The following is an 18936-nucleotide window of genomic DNA, read 5'->3' as shown; positions in this document are numbered from 1 at the left end:
AAAAAGTGATGTTGTTGGTAGGCACTAATAAGAACCAGTAAAAAATTGGCCATAACAACAGTTTGTAAAAAATATGGTAAAATAGCATGTGGCCGTAACATTATTCTTGCCACAATTTAATTTTTTTTTCTTTTTTTTTTGTAATCTTCCAATTTCAGCAATATCATTGCCGAAATTTCTTTTTCTTTCTCCCATCCGTCCCATCATTTCTCTCTCCTCTTTCCTACTTTTTTCTTAAAATGTCGTGTTGCCAAAATTCACTTATCTCCTCATTTTTCCAAATACGTTTGAACAATTCCATCTCACAAATAAATTTCATTTTTTACAATATTCAACTAAAAAACTCTAAAAATGAATGTAAAAACAAATTTAAAATAATAGATGTGTAAGAATCAAAATCGGTTTTTTCAGGTAAGAGGATTCACAAGGCATTGGCAATTTCGGGATCCGGATGCCAAAGCCGAAGGGTAGCTTGGCAGTTCTTTTTGACACTTTGACCTAATATACTATGGAAGGGTGCACATAATTATTTTTTTGGGTCCACTCACTTGAAATCACATATGGGACTTCACGAGGCCAAGCAACCACAATTATGACGAGTAGCCATGCCTAGCCAAAAGAAATAAACATAGGAGTAACATACAATAACATAGCAAGTAGGAGAGAAAGAGGATGGTGCATTGCTGCGTGCATGGGTCACAAACGAAAGTGTCTTAATCATTTGGAGAGAAGCAAAGTTAGTATAATCATTAGGAAAGCTTAATAATTCATTGCATGGTCCAATTCTCCCTTTTGAATTTTAAATTTGGAGAACTTTTGAAAGCCTCAACACTCATGAAGCTCCTTCCAGCTTTGATCAGTCTCTTGCAGATAAAAAGACTTTAATATTTCTGACACACTCAGATTTGCTAAGAAAATTACCTCTCTGCCCATACTTGTGGTGTCAGTCGACAGTCACTCTCTAACATTAATTATGTGTAGCGTATATGTTTTAGCTAAGCCAGGGAATTCAATTTGTGGTCCTTGGGTTAGCATTGGGGTGTAAAACCTCGGTTGCTATTTTTTGAACCAACACTCCAAAAAGGCGTAAATGCACATTTAGTCTTTATATTTTGAATTTTTTTCATTTTAGTCCCTACATTTTATTTTTTCTACTTTTAGTCCCTAAAACCAATTTACGCGTTCCATTTAAGTCCTTGAAGCTACTTTCCGTCACTAATCTAACGGACAAACTAACAGATAAATAAAATAATAATAAAAAATTTACTGTAGCATACCACATCATATTATAATTTAAAATATTTATTTTTCAATTTTAACAAAATAAAAAATATGAGTTACCCAGATTTATATTCATCTTCAACACGAACACCAGAGAACAAAGAACACAAACCCAGATTTTAAACATAAGAATACATGCCCAGATTTTCTTGCATTTTCTTGCCCTTTCTTATCAACCAAACACAAACACAAACACAAATCAATCTCCAGCAAGAACACAAATAAAAACCTAGCAGCAAATCTTCTCAGATTTTCTCAAACTACAAAACCCAAATATACAAAATCTCAACTCAAACCTAGATTTTCTCATCTTTCAATCAACAACAAAACCTCCAGCAAATAAAATTCATAAACCCAGAAACCAAATTCATAAACCCAGAAAATTCAGCATAAAAACACCATTTTAAAAAAAAAAACATAAATCCCCAAGCCCCCAAATCTCTCTCGCACCCAAATCTCTCACAGACAAAAACACAAACACCTAAACTACAAAAAAAATCTCACAATGGAAAAACTCACAACAAGCTCAACATGTCAACGGGTTGACTCGTCGCGATCAGCAATATCCACCGCCGCCGATCTGCTTACCTGGTCGGAAGTCCCTCTGTCGTGGATTTCATAGTCCTTAAGGGTGATATGGTCGAGAGTCCCTCCGTTGTAGATGTTGTACCACTTCTGGATCCGGATCTTGTCAGCCCGAGTAGCTGTCTGCGCCGCCACGAGTGTCTTCAGGTCTCCGATGGTGTCGTCCTCGTTGCACTTCACTCTCACCTTCTTCCCTAGCCTCTCTCACTCCTTCTCTCTCTCAAGATCGGCTTTGGGTGGTCCTGGGTCAGATCGGATTTGTGGGTGTGCTTTTGGTTGAAATTTCTGCCATTGTGGTTTCTGGTTTATGAAAAAAAGTAGAGAATTTTTTGTGTTTTTGGGCTGGAACCTTTCTTTCTTGGTCTTCTTGTTGGGGTCTTCAAGTTTTATTTTTGGATCTTTGGCACAGAGGAGACGAAAGATTTAGATTAATATTTGTGTTCTTTGTGTTTTAAAATTTGAGTTTGTGTTTATTTCTGGGTTTGTGCTGATTGTGTTCTTGTTCCAAATGACTTAAATCAATTGATGTGTTTTATTGTTTTTAATTTTATTTTTTATTTTTTTTATTTAGTTAAAATTGAAAAATAAATATTTTAAATTATAATATGACGTGGTATGCTATAGTAAATTTTTTATTATTATTTTATTTATCTGTTAGTTTGCTCGTTAGATTGGTGACGGAAAGTAGCTTCAAGGACTTAAATGGAACGCGTAAATTGGTTTTAGGGACTAAAAGTGGAAAAAATAAAATGTATGGACTAAAATGGAAAAAAGTCAAAATATAAGGACTAAAAGTGCATTTACGCCCTCCAAAAATGGTCCAGTTTGGTATGTGAGTTCAAACACATATTTTTAATTTTTAAACAACATTACACGTATTTTTACATATTTTTTCACTCATACGTATTTTCAAAAAAATTGAAAACTATTATTTAAACATACGTACTAAACGGGCCCTAAGTTTATCCGAGTATCAGGGTATGTATGGCTTTTTTTTTTTTTTTAAGCAACCATAAATAGTAAGTTCTCAAACATACAACTTACTATTCATGTGTTGTAAACATAAATGTATGTGTGTGTGTGTATATATATATAATTGGAGAGAGAGAGAGAGATGGAAGAGAAGAGAGAGAAACAAAATTTTTTATATTATTTGATTGTATAATTTATATTATACTATTTTATTGGGTTATATGTAAAAATAAAAACTACGATATTAGGTATAGTATTAAATAAATTGATAAATAGATAAAATAATATTTGAAGATATAAAATAAGTTTTTTTTTACATAATCAGACGTGATTGCGTCTTTTTTTACATGAGGAATTCAATATGTGCTTTTAGCAAATAAATTCTAAAGGAATGTAATAATGTCGACTATTAGTTTAGTAAGAATCTAACATTGAAAATTCTTAGAGATCCTACAGTAGCTAATTATTACCGTTGAAAATGTTTCGATATGCTTTCATTTTAACATATGAAAATACTATAAGAATAGTCTATTTACTTATTTGTCCTATATAAAAAACATGGTCATCGTCTAAAGAAACAAACCGATATCTGACTTGCCTTTTTATTATTCCATGTAGAGAAAGAGGGAATTATAATTATTGTTATCATTATTATTTTCGTCAAACGTCTGGAGGGGGAGGGACAATACTTCTTCTTGCCTTTCAAGTGAAAAACTGTTAAGGGTAAGACTTAAGATAAGAGCAAAACCCCTTCCCCACCAGAAGCTTCTTTCTCATTGATAATATGGAAAACATAATTATGTTAAAAAAATAAAAATCTAGACTAGTTTAGAGAGAAACTTGTCAAAAAAAAAAATTAAAAAAATTGGATGTAAATTTTGAAAATGAAAATAGCATAAAAGTTAAAACACCATGGAGAGAACTTTGAAACACTATGTTGTTAAACTCCATTTTTTAAGTTTTTTTTTTTTTTTTTTTTTTTTTTTTTTTTTTGTAGACATGGTCTTTTCAAATTGCATGTTTTTAAAAAGCCGAAAAATAAGTTGAATCAAACCATGCAATCATGCTAAAAAGATGAATTAAACAATAATTGAATGATTCTATTAGTTAAGGATGAGGGTGCTAAAGCTGAAATAATTTACCCTTTGAAGTTTGAGAATTTTTGAATTTTACATTCGTAGCTAGTTTTGATCGTGGGTGTGTGGTGGTTGGTTTTGTAATTTTTTGTGGTTGTGGGTGAAGAGAAAAATAGATTGGGAAGAAAGAGAGAGAGAAGTCGTTTATATTATTTTATTAGGTAGTTTATCTATACTATTATTTAAGATATTTCTCTTATTTGGGATCCTCATTTTTAGTTCAAAAATACCCCTACACCCTTATGTTTAAGTAGAAACAAAACTAAAAGACAATCAGATAAAAATACAACTCTAACTCTCACTAAGGCATTGCCTAAAATATAGGGTCACTCTTCTGTTGATTTTCAAATTACTTTATTAACTTATAAATTAAATTCTCAAAAAAAATTATATATATAAAATAAAAACAAAAGGTTTTTTTATTATTTTTTTAAAGCCTCATCGCATGCTTGAAGCGCGTATGATGAGGCTAATATTAATTTACTGGGTTATATATAAAAATAGAAACTATGATGTTAGATGAATAAAATGGTAAAATAAATAAAATTTTTATATTCTTAGAAAAAAAAAAGATAAATATACTAAAAGTATTTTAAGAAAAAATATTTACTTGGTTAGGTCCACTCATGCGATGGGATCCACCACATGAGAAAAGGTGACAGGAAGTCAGGAAGTGTGTAAACACTCTTTCGGTGTTGAAATAAAATCTGTTTACTCAAACAAGAATTAGTGAGTAGCATATCCCCAATCACATGGATATAGGCTTCTTTCTTAGCGTGGCCCTAGGAACACGGAACGGCCGAATCAATCATATCAGATGATTTGATGAACCTCAAGATTTTTTTTTTTTTTTTTTGAAAGGGAACCTCAAGATATAGAATTTGTTAATTCCAATTTTTTAATTTTCAAACGGGCCGTAACTCATGCATAAAGTTTGTTGATAAGTGTGAATGTTAGTGTAGGGCCAGAAGCGACAGATAAACCGGGTTCATCCCATGTTCATTTCGAGATCTATTAATGCCAACATAATAAGCGGTAATTAATTCATGTCTTTTATGTTCATCACTTTTTTTTTTTTAAGAGTTTTAGTTTATGATATTTGTTCTTGATGATAATTTTTTATTATCAGACCAAGACACCAATTAGTTTTTGGTATAGACAGATATTGAACTCCAAATTTCTTATTCAACTATCAAAAATTTTACTAATTAAACTAATCGGAAAGCTACTATCAAAACAAAATTTGATCCTCAATAAAGAAACATTTGGTCATGGGCATGACAGCTGGCAAAAACAACAATTGGAGAAGCAACAAATGCAACTCGCACATCTGGGTTAAGGACATTGAACAATGTTGTTTGAGTCTCACTCCACATCTTCTTTCATAGAGCCATTTTGGATTTATCATCATTCACTTTTCATCACTCTCTCTCTCTCTCTCTCTCTACACCACGCGCCATGACAAATGGCTAAAATCACTACTTGTCGTTGTCGTTAGACTTAATCACTTAGAGTATTCACATCAGTATGTGTATTTTACACATCCATTTTTACACTAAAAACTTACTTTCTCTATTTTACCCATTCACTTTTACAAAACACCCACATCAGTTCATCTATTTTACAAGATATTTCAATAAAATATTCATTATACTCCATTTTTTTATTATTTCTCTCTAACTACCTCTCTTAAATATGCGCTCTCTCTCTCTTTCTACCAATTTTCTGATTTCTTGCTCTCTCTCTCTCTCTCTCTCTACACCCATCTCTCTGGCCTTCCTCTTCCAAATCACAAAACCCATCCGCATCCGATCCACTACCAAATCTCAGCCGATCTCCGAGCTCCAATCCACCACGCTGAAACCGATCTCCGATCCACGCTCCGATCCAATCTCCCATCTGATATACGCCACCAAACGCCACAGCTTCGAACCATCGCTCCGATCCACCACCAAATCTCAGCCGATCTTCGAGCTCCAATCCACCACGTTGAAACCGATCTCCGATCCACGCTCCAATCCAATCTCCCAGCTGATCTACGCCACCAAACGACACAGCTCCAATCCACCGCTCCAATCCACCACTAAATCTTAGCCGATCTCCGAGCTCCAATCCACCACGCTGAAACCGATCTCCGTGTTTGTGTATCTCTGTTTTTTTTTTTTTTTTTAAGCAAGTGTATCTCTGTGTTGATTTGTCTATGTGGATGTGTTTGTGTGTGGATGTGATTGTGTGCATCTTAGGAAAAAGAAGAAGATGAGAAATTAGTTTACTGAGTTTGTTGAGTCGGAGAAGAGAGAGAAAAAAACGAGCGAACGGAAATTAGTAAAATAATCTTTACACGAACTACAGTAACCATATATATTTACACGGTTACTGTAGCTCGTGTAAAGAAATACACATTTTTACACAATTTTAGAAGAACTGATAGAGAGCATTTTTGAGCAAAAATGTGTAAAAACTGTATTTTACATGATTTTAGAGGGACTGATGTGAATGCTCTTAGAGCCAGCCTTTTATCTTCGAAACTCTTCCTGCAAACAACTGTTAACTGTTGTTGAGCTCTAAAGAGAGAGTGCCAAGGGAATAATGAATAGAAAATGAAACTTGTCAGAGAGGTATAATTTTTTTTTTTTAAATAGAGTTTTAACATTTGAATTCGCTCTCGATAATAACTATTTATCATTAGATTAACATATTAATCAATTTTTAGTATAGGTAGTGATTAAACTACAGATCTCTTATTTAACCATTAGAAATTTTACAAAGCCCAATTATTTTGTAAGCTTATGTATGCTTTAAGAATGGAGTCAAAATTTATGAGTTAGGGGCAGAGGATAAGCAATAAATAAATAAAAATTCTAAAATTCTAAATAAACATTTATTCTTCTCCCTATACTCTCATAAAATCTTCTATCATAAAGAGTTTTTTTTTTTTTTTTTGTGTTTAATTAATTTTTGCTTATGGGCACAATAATTTTCATATCTAATTCGCAACTTATGAATTGTGAGTTACAACGTAAAATGGTGAGTCGAATGTGTGAGAAATTGTCAACAACTCAATTGTGCAAGTCGTCAAATTATAAAACTGATGTGCAATTGGTTATCTCTCCAAAATTATTTTTACTTTGATAAACCAGGGAATGAGTACTCAAACTTGGCTCAAACATGGCAAAGAGGGACTATAAAAATCACCTAAAACCAATCAAGAACAATTAAAATCAATGGACCCAAAAAAAAAAAAAAAATACTACCACCACAATTTTTGTTGTAACTTATTTTAGTGTAACAATAAAAACACGCAAGTGATGAAATAAACGTGTCGTGTTTATATAGGCAATAACTCTAACGTTCACGCCACCCACAAAATGTGGGTCTAATTTTGATACTAGTATTTCTTTGATACCGGTATTACTTTTTTTTTTTTTTTTTTGAGAAAATGATAAGTGCACCGAATAGGTGTGGGACATTGGTGTCCACATGGTGTGGACCCGGCTTGCTCCATTTGCCACTTTTTAAAGTGGTGAGAGAGATAACAATATGATTGGATATGAGTCATGACCACCAGTCAACACGTTTCCACAAAGTTCAACAGTTGCCATCTACGCAATTTTAGCAAAGCATTACGTCCTTCGAAATCTCCAGATTCTTACTGATTTGGCCCGTTTGATGGAGCATTTTAATCATATGTTTATAGTTTTTAAACAATATTATATATATTTTTATACATTTTTTTATTCATATATATTTTAAAAAATTACAAACAAAATTACTTAAACTACTTTATGAAATTGCCTATTTCACCTTTCTCGAATCCGATTTTGTTTTTTATCAATTCTCTCTCTCTCTCTCTCTCTCAAAAGGTAAACAAGTAAAAAAGTGAAACTGGGTTTTCTTTTTAACTTTCCAATCCCATCCCAGGTTAATAAAATAAACGCAGAGGAGCTAACAAAAATATTAATAAATCGAAATAGGAACCAAGAAGGCAAAGAACTTTTCAACTTATTTGTTAAAAAAATAAAAAAATATTATAAAAATTATTGTCTATGTAAGATTAGATTTGGTAGTTCGAATCATTATTACTCTTATGCATTAAACCCGTCAGACAATGATGTTATGATTTTGACGAGTTCAGTGTGTGGAGCACTGGTCCATAGTGGACCCAAGCTTTTTCCAACATTCCATTATTACTGGCCAGTGGTGCTATCAAGCGTCAAAATACAAATATTGTAATTTGTACGGGGGTAATGTAGTTTATATTTTATCTTACATGAAGGTGATGATGATCAATTGATCATTCTGTTATCTTATTTACACTATTTTTTTTTTTTTTTTTTTGAGAAAATGATAAGTGCACCGAATAGGTGTGGGACATTGGTGTCCACATGGTGTGGACCCGGCTTGCTCCATTTGCCACTTTTTAAAGTGGTGAGAGAGATAACAATATGATTGGATATGAGTCATGACCACCAGTCAACACGTTTCCACAAAGTTCAACAGTTGCCATCTACGCAATTTTAGCAAAGCATTACGTCCTTCGAAATCTCCAGATTCTTACTGATTTGGCCCGTTTGATGGAGCATTTTAATCATATGTTTATAGTTTTTAAACAATATTATATATATTTTTATACATTTTTTTATTCATATATATTTTAAAAAATTACAAACAAAATTACTTAAACTACTTTATGAAATTGCCTATTTCACCTTTCTCGAATCCGATTTTGTTTTTTATCAATTCTCTCTCTCTCTCTCTCTCTCAAAAGGTAAACAAGTAAAAAAGTGAAACTGGGTTTTCTTTTTAACTTTCCAATCCCATCCCAGGTTAATAAAATAAACGCAGAGGAGCTAACAAAAATATTAATAAATCGAAATAGGAACCAAGAAGGCAAAGAACTTTTCAACTTATTTGTTAAAAAAATAAAAAAATATTATAAAAATTATTGTCTATGTAAGATTAGATTTGGTAGTTCGAATCATTATTACTCTTATGCATTAAACCCGTCAGACAATGATGTTATGATTTTGACGAGTTCAGTGTGTGGAGCACTGGTCCATAGTGGACCCAAGCTTTTTCCAACATTCCATTATTACTGGCCAGTGGTGCTATCAAGCGTCAAAATACAAATATTGTAATTTGTACGGGGGTAATGTAGTTTATATTTTATCTTACATGAAGGTGATGATGATCAATTGATCATTCTGTTATCTTATTTACACTATATTTTTAGTTGTGATATATTTGTTTTGAGATAGACAGTATGGCCATTTTCTTCTTCTTTTTGGGCACCAGAGTTTATGATCTTTTTAATTTTGAAGCAATTTCCAAATATGCTAAATAGTTCACACTTAAAAAAAACACACACACACAAGGAATAAGAAGTGAAATTTTAACACAAAGAAATACCATAAACTTTACTAAAAAACTATAATAACTTTTAATTTTATTGCTAAATATTTTAAATTAAAATTTTAACACAAAGACACACTGTAAACTTCACCGCTTATATTTATATTCTATTATTCTATATTATTATTATTATTTTTTTTTGAGAACAATGATTATCCTATATTAAAATCTTATCACATCATATCTTTTTCAAATGTATAATAGATAGTTTCATATACAAAAACAACCATAATAAATTTCTATTAATCACTACCATAACGATCAACTTTGTCTTTTTTTTTTTTTTGAGAAACCAGACCTTAAGTCTGGTTTAATATCATATGTAATTGAACTTTTGCATACATTGCATGGGTCACTAACTAATTTATCAGAAATATCTTAAAAATTCATGAAGAACGAGGCAAAAGCACATTAAATTTAGGACATGTAATACATATGCTAAGTCACTTAAAGTAAGCACTCTATAAAAAGGATATAAGTTTTACCATATTAAAACATACAATTATGATAGATGATGACAATAATTAATTTAAATATTATAGATCTTATTTTAAAATTATTAAAATTTAGGGTATTAGAATTTTTTATGGAGTAATATTTATTTGTTTTTAATAAAAAATTAGTTAATTACCTAGAGTATACTACCCTAAATACACTACTTTGATATTCTGTTAATAGATTTTTATCTAAAATAAACTATTTTTATAAGAGAAATGTTATGTCCACAACATTTTTATAACAATTTCAAAACAAATCATAAGTGGTAGGTTATTCACCATACAAAAATAAAATAAGTGGTAGATTATTTTGAGTTGTTATTAGTGAACAAAAAAAGTGATTTTAGTACTAGATTTAAATCAATGAATATGTTTAAATAAAAAATTAGTGAGCCAAGTGATAAGAACCTATTCCCCTTGTTTATCTAACTAACCATGGCTCGAGTTGAATAAGTCAGATTAAGTTGATTATATTATTTATTTTTTTTTGGAGAAAAAGTTTATTAAATGTTAAATTAAAGATATGAGATAATCTTTATCTAAATGTTCTTTTATTTATTTATTTTTTTTTTTTTTTAACATACTAGTATATATCTAAATTTGAGGTTTTAATACACCCTATTTGTGACAAGGAAAAATCTATTGATTATTGTGTATGTATGTGCAACAACCACTATAAATTTAATTTAATTTTTTGTAGAAATGAGTTCACAAAATACAGCGATGGTGAATACCGATGACATAGAACATCGTTAGGAACTATGGAGATATTATGCTCACTTGAGAATTCAACGAGACAATGAAAGTAGAAATATTCGATTGGCAAGACGTTGTGCCAATTACTCAAGACAGACAACAAACTTTGGGCGGTGATCACATTTTATGATAGTTGCCAAGTTGTGTTGGGTGTAACGTGTAAGGTGTGCAAGTGCTGCATAGGTGAGTAAGTGTTGAGGCAAGTGCTGAGGAGGCCAGGTGCAATGTTGGAGCTGTGAGCTTTGTTGAGTTGGTGGTTATGCTGAGCTATGCTGGGTTGGAGTCAGTTAGGGTAGTTATGCTATGCTGAGCTGGAGTCAATTAGGGTAGTTATTGAGATTAATAGCTGAATTAGTTACTGAGTTAGTTAGTTAGTTGGTGAGAGGTTTAGAGGAACCAATTGTATATAAGATTAGTGAGTGGATTTTATAAGGCATATAAGGAATAAACTTGTACTTCCCTTTCTTTTCCTAACTCTGTTCTTCTTCCTCCCTTTCTTCCATTCTCTTTCCCTAATTCTAGATGCCTAGTTTCCCTCGAAGAAACTACCAAATTGTTCTTGTTCTAAATAGCATTAATAGCTTCTTATCATTTTAGTGGGAAGCCCAACAAATTTAAATGAAGAAGATGTTGTGCATTCTAATTCAACATCAACAAACCCATCACTAATACCACCTAATCACAAGATTGGACGAAGTCGTCAGCTTACACATATTCGTAACTTGGCACACAATATACCAGTTGAGCATAGGGTTATGCAAGAAGTCAGTGGTGAGATTAAGTTTTATATCTTTAAACATTCTTCATTGCTTGGAATCTTATTATTTTGAGAAAATCCATAATTTTTGGCATGTTAGTTGTATGTCAATGTAGACAAAGATACTAACTTAATGTTTATAATATTAAATTTAGGTCTCCCTCCTACCTATCCAACTATAATGGCAAATGACTTTGAGATTGGACCAAGTCATTAACCCAAATTATAATAAATGCCCAAGTTGAGTCAGTTAGATTAAGTTGATTATATTATTTATTTATTTGGAGAAAGAGTTTATTAAATGTTAAATTAAAGATATGAGATAATCTTTATCTAAATGTTCCTTCTTCCTTTTTTAACATACTAGTATATATCTAAATTTCAAAATTATAAGAATTTATATATTAAAATTGAAAAATATTTTAATAGAAAAAGAGAAACACATTTACATAAAAATTTCCACTTTTTTGTGTAAATAAAATGAGATATTTTGGTACCCCGAATATATAATCGGATGGGGAATTCAAATAGGTATAGTCGTCCTCTTCCTTAGGGTGTGTTTGTTTAGAGGTGAAATAGGGTGAGTAGAAAACTTTGGAGAGAAAATGAGAAAAAAAAACTTTTTTGGAGTGTGTTTGGTTGGGTGAGGAGAAATGAAAATAAATGGCGGAGCTTGGGTGTTTTCTCCCCAATCCCACCAAAACGTTTTCTCCCTAAAATTACGAGAAAACTGAAAGGAGAAAATAAAGTTGCTTAATGGATAAAAATGCCCATGTGCAAGTGCACATGAGCTTCATCCACGTCAATAGCCTTTAGTCTTTTTTTTTTTCTTCTTCTTCTTCTTCTTCTTTCTTTCATCCAATTGCTTTGTTTACTTCTTTTTTTTCCTTCATCCATTTGCACATACACCATTTTTTTACTAAATAAATGTGTAACTTTTTTATTTTATTTAATAAGGACATAATTTGATGATTGCTTTTTTTTTTTTTTTTGTTGGGTTATTTGTTATTTTTTTGGTTTTAATTGGACATTATTTTTTAACAATAATATATGAATTTGCACATACACCATTTTTTTACTAAATAAATGTGTAACTTTTTTATTTTATTTAATAAGGACATAATTTGATGATTGCTTTTTTTTTTTTGTTGGATTATTTGTTATTTTTTTGGTTTTAATTGGACATCATTTTTTAACAAGAATATATGAATAAATTTATGCAAATTCACTTTTTTTTCTTTACTTTTTTTTTACTTCTAACCAAATAAAAAAAAAAAATGAAATGGAATTTTTTTTTAACTCCCCCTCTTTTCCATCTCTAACCAAATCTACGCATTGCAACCTTCCGCGTAATAAGTGTGTTTTGAAAATATTGGCAACTTAAAATCAAAAGTCAAAAATCAAATCTGATTCTGGGTGGCGCATTGTGTACTTCAAACTCAAATTTAAATTTTTTTTTTTTTTTTGGCTGAGTGTTCAAATATAACTTTAATTGTGGCATAGCATGTGTCATCATATATCTCGGTGAATGTGATATCTAACACGTATACATCATTTCTTCATCACACCTACTATGTTGTCCACGTGTCAATCTCCTAATAAATCTGTTTACCGTTTTATGCTCTACCTCTACTTTGCGTTTCTTTTGCTGTAATTTGTGTTTTATGAAAAATATTTTAAGTATTTTATTGTATTTGTTTCATTGAAAATTTTAGTTAAAATAAAAAACATTTTTTTATTGATCATTATTTTTTTTTGAAAAATGTGATAAAAAGTTTTACTTTTAAAATTTTGATAAAAAATACTACAAAATATACAATTTCGCTTATTCCAATCTAGTGGCTAAGTTAATAGTGAGGTGGTTGATATTAGCGATTTGGTTGTTGGAGCCAACGGTCTAGACCAATGACGCCGATTGTTGAACCACCAGTTTTTGTAATTTGTGCATGAAATTTTTTTTATATCATACCAAATACCCATGGTTTTAAAAACAGAATCGGGCATCGAACCATTTTTTTTTTAAATTTTTGATTCAACCTCGATTTTTGCTCGGTTTTAGGGTCGTTGACCGGTTTGGGGGTTTTAACCGGGCCAGATTGGCTCCCAGTTCTCAGTTGAACCGGTTAGACCGGCCAGTCTCGTCTGATTTTTAAAACAGTGCAAATACCTAATAATATTTTATAGCGATACAGCCGGAGCTTAAATTTCACAATTTGGTTAATATTTTATAGGGAAACAACTGAAACTTAAATTTCACAATTTAATTATTTGTGTGATTGTGAGTGGGCAATGGGCATAAGCAAATAGCAAGTAGCAAATTTTTATCACTCATAGCCATACAGGTTAACAAAACAAGTTAACAAATTGTAAAATTAAGGGTACCATTAATTATGTCTCTAAAATTATATACTATTTTGAGTGTTTTTTTTAGTTGGATTATATGGAGTACTTTTTTTTTAAAGAGTATTTTGAGTGTTTTGTATTGGAGTATTGGACTAAAAAGTAAAAAAAAAAAAAAAAAATTATCACTTTTTGTTTCTTATAAGATAAATTTTTTATTTTTATTTTTATTTTTTGCTTAAATTCTGATAAGATAACTAAAATTTAAAATGAAAACAAATAATAGTGGTATATGTTGAAGCATAAAGCCAAAAAAAGAGTAATATACCGAATTTATATGCCCAAATTGCAATTCCCTTTTTTTTTTTTTGGGTAAACAATTGCAATTCCCTTTCGACCTTTTTGAAAAAAAGCTCTCTCTCTCTCTCTCTCTCTCTCTCTCTCTCTCTCACCAACCCCCAGGTGGGGTTCTCATAAAACCCGAACCTTTGAAGTTTGGACTTGCCCTTGAACCCCTATGAAATTCTTTTATTTGTGCTCTTGTGATGACAGGTGTCTATTTTTTTTTTTTCTTCTTCGATATTAATTTTCTATAGATCATATACCAAATCCAGAATGCAACAAGTCTCAATATTGTTTATTTTACAAAAGAGAAAGTATTCAACTTTAAATGTTTTTAAAAAATTTATTTAAAAAAACATCTATATAGAAAAAAAATTCTGGAGTATAGTAACAGATTCAAAACATACCAGGACCAGGAGCACCTGCAGGAGTCAAAGACACTGCAAAACAACAACCCCCCCACAAATATTAGGGAATAATTTTTCAAGAAAAAANTCTGTTTTGAATGGAATTCATTTTTGGGAAAGTTTTTTCCCCTTAGATTTTGACACTTTTTTTCTTGAAAAATTATTCCCTAATATTTGTGGGGGGTGTTGTTGTTTTGCAGTGTCTTTGACTCCTGCAGGTGCTCCTGGTCCTGGTATGTTTTGAATCTTGTTACTATACTCCAGAATTTTTTTTCTATATAGATGTTTTTTTAAATAAATTTTTTTAAAAACATTTAAAGTTGAATACTTTCTCTTTTGTAAAATAAACAATATTGAGACTTGTTGCATTCTGGATTTGGTATATGATCTATAGAAAATTAATATCGAAGAAGAAAAAAAAAAAATAGACACCTGTCATCACAAGAGCACAAATAAAAGAATTTCATAGGGGTTCAAGGGCAAGTCCAAACTTCAAAGGTTCGGTGTTTTATGAGAACCCCACCTGGGGGTTTGGTGAGAAAAAGAAGACATAATAAAGCTAATATAATCCATGTGTTCCCTCCCAAGTCCTAAGAGAGAATTACCTTCAGTTTCAAAAAAAAAAAAAAAAAAAAAAAAAAGAAGAAGAGAGAATTACCTGTGCCTACCCCCATACTTTTGGACCCACAGGTAATGGGCAATTATTAGAGCTACTATCAATTAAATAATTTTATCTAATTTTCACTGTAAATGTTGATAAATATATCTAATCTTTTAGTGGCATTACTTTTCTAGCTATGATATGATATACTTTATTATCATTCTAAGGGAATCTTCATTTTGTTTGAAATATTTGTTTGCTTTAATAAATTCTTTTGCAAATCTGATCAATAGTTTGTTCTCTCCTCCAAATATATAAGAATTGAAATTAAAAAATTGTCTTTGATGTGTCTATAATAATCTTTCAATTGTTTGACAATCAACACCTGACATTGCTGGACAAATGTTTATTATTGTGTGTAGTTTCAGACCTCACACCTAAATCTTCTCCAACATCAGTTGCTCCAGCTACTTCAGTAGTGAATGAAATTTCACCATCTCCGGCTCCAGCGGCAAGCTCAGGCTCAGGTTCTTCTATGCTCACTATTTCTGCTGGATCCCTACTTGTTGGCTATGCGGTCGCGTCATTTTTCTAGGCTTTGAGTGAATGACAGTGTCAATTTTGAGAGCAGAGCGGAGGAGATGATGATATGTAATGAAAATTGTTATGTTTATCTTTAATCTATTATTGGGGATTCTATATGGTTATCAGTATTTTTTTCTCTTTTCTAAGTAGATAATATTCATTATGTGGAGTTGAACATTAACCTGGTTTTAAGGTCTGGATTGTTTTATATTAGTGTGTATCTATTCTTATATACGTGTTCTTCAAACATAACATGTACATCTGCAAACGCATTCATGTTGGTGGTTGTGTGAAAAGTATTGTTAGGAGTCAGATATGCCAATTGTGATAAATGCCATAGCAGAGCTGTTAAAGGTTTCCAATGACTTGCTGCAATTGGAAACTGACTTCTTAAACATTCATTTTGCTTTGTGTGGTGTTTGTACTGCGAAAGAAGCACCAGGAATCAGCTTTACATTGATGACAGTTGCAAAAATGGTTTACATTTTCATTTTAGAAGATGCATTTTTAGTTTGGACTGGAAAATGAATAATTGTTTGGTTATTTATTATGCAACACTAGTAGATGTTTTCCCGTATTTAATTGAGGCGAAAAGTCTCAAATTGAAAGCTGTTCTTGGTTGCCTGATGGTCGTGATCCCATGAATAGCTTCTGCTATTACCAGTGTCGCGTGGGGGAGGTATATTATGCATCTCATGCCACATATGAAATGCTAAGGGCCCGTTTAGTACGTGTGTTTAAACAACCATTTTTAGTTTTTTCAAAAATACGTGTGGGTGAAAAAGTATGTAAAAATGCATGTAATGTTTACAAATTGAAAACATATATTTAAACTCGCGTTCCAAGCAGAACCTAAAGATTTTATTGTTTCTTTCAAAAATCTCAATTATATATATATATATATATATTTTTTTTTTTATTAGATACCACAGTATTACAAACTTATGAAGTCGAGTCTTTTGGGTATATATTGCTAAATTTGAAACATATTTGCGTTATAGATACTGTTACAAGTTAATTAGGGAAACGAGAAGAGAGATTGAATTTCGGTAACATTGTTGCCGAAATTTAAGAAAAAGTAGGAGAGAGAATGAGAAAAAGAGAGGAGAGAGAAAAGCTTGAATTACGGCAATGGCATTGCTGTAATTCATTTTGCCCAATTTTCCTCAGCTGCCTAGATGTGTGAGTGTGAGAAGTGCCCTGACCAGTCGAGTGCCCAAAAAAAAAGTAATTGTGACAATGGTATTGTCGAAAATGATAGGGAAAATAAAATGTGAATGCTAAAATCTGGGGAAGAATTAAAGAAAAATATAATGTGCTACGTACATAATATTTTTACAATAAATCAAAGGTAACTAGTTATTATTAGTTCAAATTTAAATTTAACATTGAGATTACTATTTTAATCTAACAATAACAACAAGTAACAACTTGATACTTAGAATTTGTTGCAAAATGTTATAAAAATTTTGTGCACTTATTATTTCTTAAAAAAAAAAAAAAGTGTAATGGATTTACCGAAAATTTTGTGGCAATTGTGGCTTGCTTAAAATGGGAGGAAAAAAAAAAGTTTCAATGGGTTTGTGGCATTGGTGAATTTTTTTTTTTTGGTAATTGTGGCAATGCCATTGCCGAAAAATGAAAAAAAAAAAAAAAAAAAACTTTTTTCTCAATTGTGGTAATGGCATTGTCGAAATGTGGGGAAAATTTTTCTCCACAATTTCGGCAATACCATTGCCACAATTGGTTTTTTCTTCCATTTTCGGCAATGACATTGCCACAATTGCTAAAAAAAAAAAATTTTGCCAATGCCACAAACCCATTGAAACTTTTTTTTTTCCTCCCATTTTCGGCAAGCCACAATTGCCACAAAATTTCGGCAAATCCATTACACTTTTTTTTTTAAGAAATAATAAGTGTACACAATTTTTACAACATTTTTACAACAAATTCTAAGTATTAAGTTGTTACTTGTTGTTATTGTTAGATTAAAATAGTCAATGTTAAATTTAAATTTGAACTAATAATAATTAGTTACCTGTGATTTATTGTGAAAATATTGTAAAAATATGTGTACGTAGCACATTATATTTTTTTTAATTCTTCCCAGATTTTGGTATTCTTTTTTTTTCCCTACCATTTTCGGCAATATCATTGCCACAATTACTTTTTTTTTGGGCACTCAATCGGTCAGGGCACTTCTCACACTCATACATCCGGACAACTGAGGAAAATTAGGTAGAATGAATTACGGCAATGCCATTGCTGTAATTCAAGCTTTTCTCTCTCCTCCCTTTTTCTCATTCTCTTTTCTACTTTTTCTTGAATTTTGGCAACACTATTGCCGAAATTTAATCTCTCTTCTCATTTTCCTAATTAACTTGTAACAGTATTTATAACGCAAATATGTTTCAAATTTAGCAATATTTACGCAAAAGACTCTATGAAGTCACTATAGTGATTGTTTTTATATCGTGAGATAAAGTTACTGAGATAAAGATACTATTTAGTGTTTTGATGTAAGTAGAAATTGAATACTAGATTTTATATTTGATAATAATAGGTTTTCCTAATTAAGTTAATTGGATTTTTTTTTTTTTTTTTTTTTTAATGAGAGGTTCAATGCATGGTTTTGAAACTCGGCCGGACTGCACGGTCCGATCGGGTTAACCGGAAACTTTCTATCAAAATGGTTCTTTTAACTCTAAAAACGAGCATATACAGAAAAGTCAATGAACCGTGCGAACCGCGGTTGAATCTTCCGGGTTTGAAAATCGTAGCTGGTTCTCGCGGGTTCAGTTCAGAGCTTCTCTTTCTTCCTTTTTTGGGTACTTACAGGCTCAGCCATTGTTGAATCTTCATTCTGCAACCTCAGACCTTCAGATTGCACCACCATTTCTTCTTATTCTTCTTCTCAGTCTCACTCGCTCTCTCTATTATGGTTTTCGTCGACTGTTGTTTCTGCATTTTTCTGTGTGTTTTTTCCGATGGTTCTTTTTGTATTTTTCTCTCCCCCTGTGTTTTGCTTTTGCCTTTGCACTCTAGAGTCTTCTGGTCTACTGACTCTAGTCTGCATGATGGACACCTTTCTTTCCTATCACCCACTAAATACTTGCTGTCAACCACTCTCTTTTGAAAATGTTATTTGGTTTTGTTCTCTATTTAATCAAATATTTTAATGGTTTGTCCGGCTACTCTTCTAGCTTCTGTTTTTGTTTATTTTTTATTTTAAAAATTTTCATAAGTTGTTGACCAGTCAAATGGG

At 31.4% G+C, this 18936-nt stretch overlaps 1 long non-coding RNA gene across 1 annotated transcript; it reads left to right on the top strand.

The window, feature by feature from the left end:
• The first annotated feature begins 14579 nt into the window (after nt 1-14579).
• LOC136068295 (uncharacterized) lies at nt 14580-15903 on the top strand. Its single transcript, XR_010629676.1, has 2 exons — nt 14580-14718; nt 15509-15903. It is a non-coding gene; the product is annotated as an uncharacterized LOC136068295 (long non-coding RNA).
• The last annotated feature ends 3033 nt before the right edge of the window (nt 15904-18936 follow it).

This window comes from Quercus suber, unplaced genomic scaffold (assembly GCF_002906115.3).
Source record: "Quercus suber isolate HL8 unplaced genomic scaffold, Cork oak 2.0 scaffold_107, whole genome shotgun sequence".
NCBI lineage: Eukaryota > Viridiplantae > Streptophyta > Magnoliopsida > Fagales > Fagaceae > Quercus > Quercus suber.
This window is presented reverse-complemented; position numbering and strand designations above follow the sequence as displayed.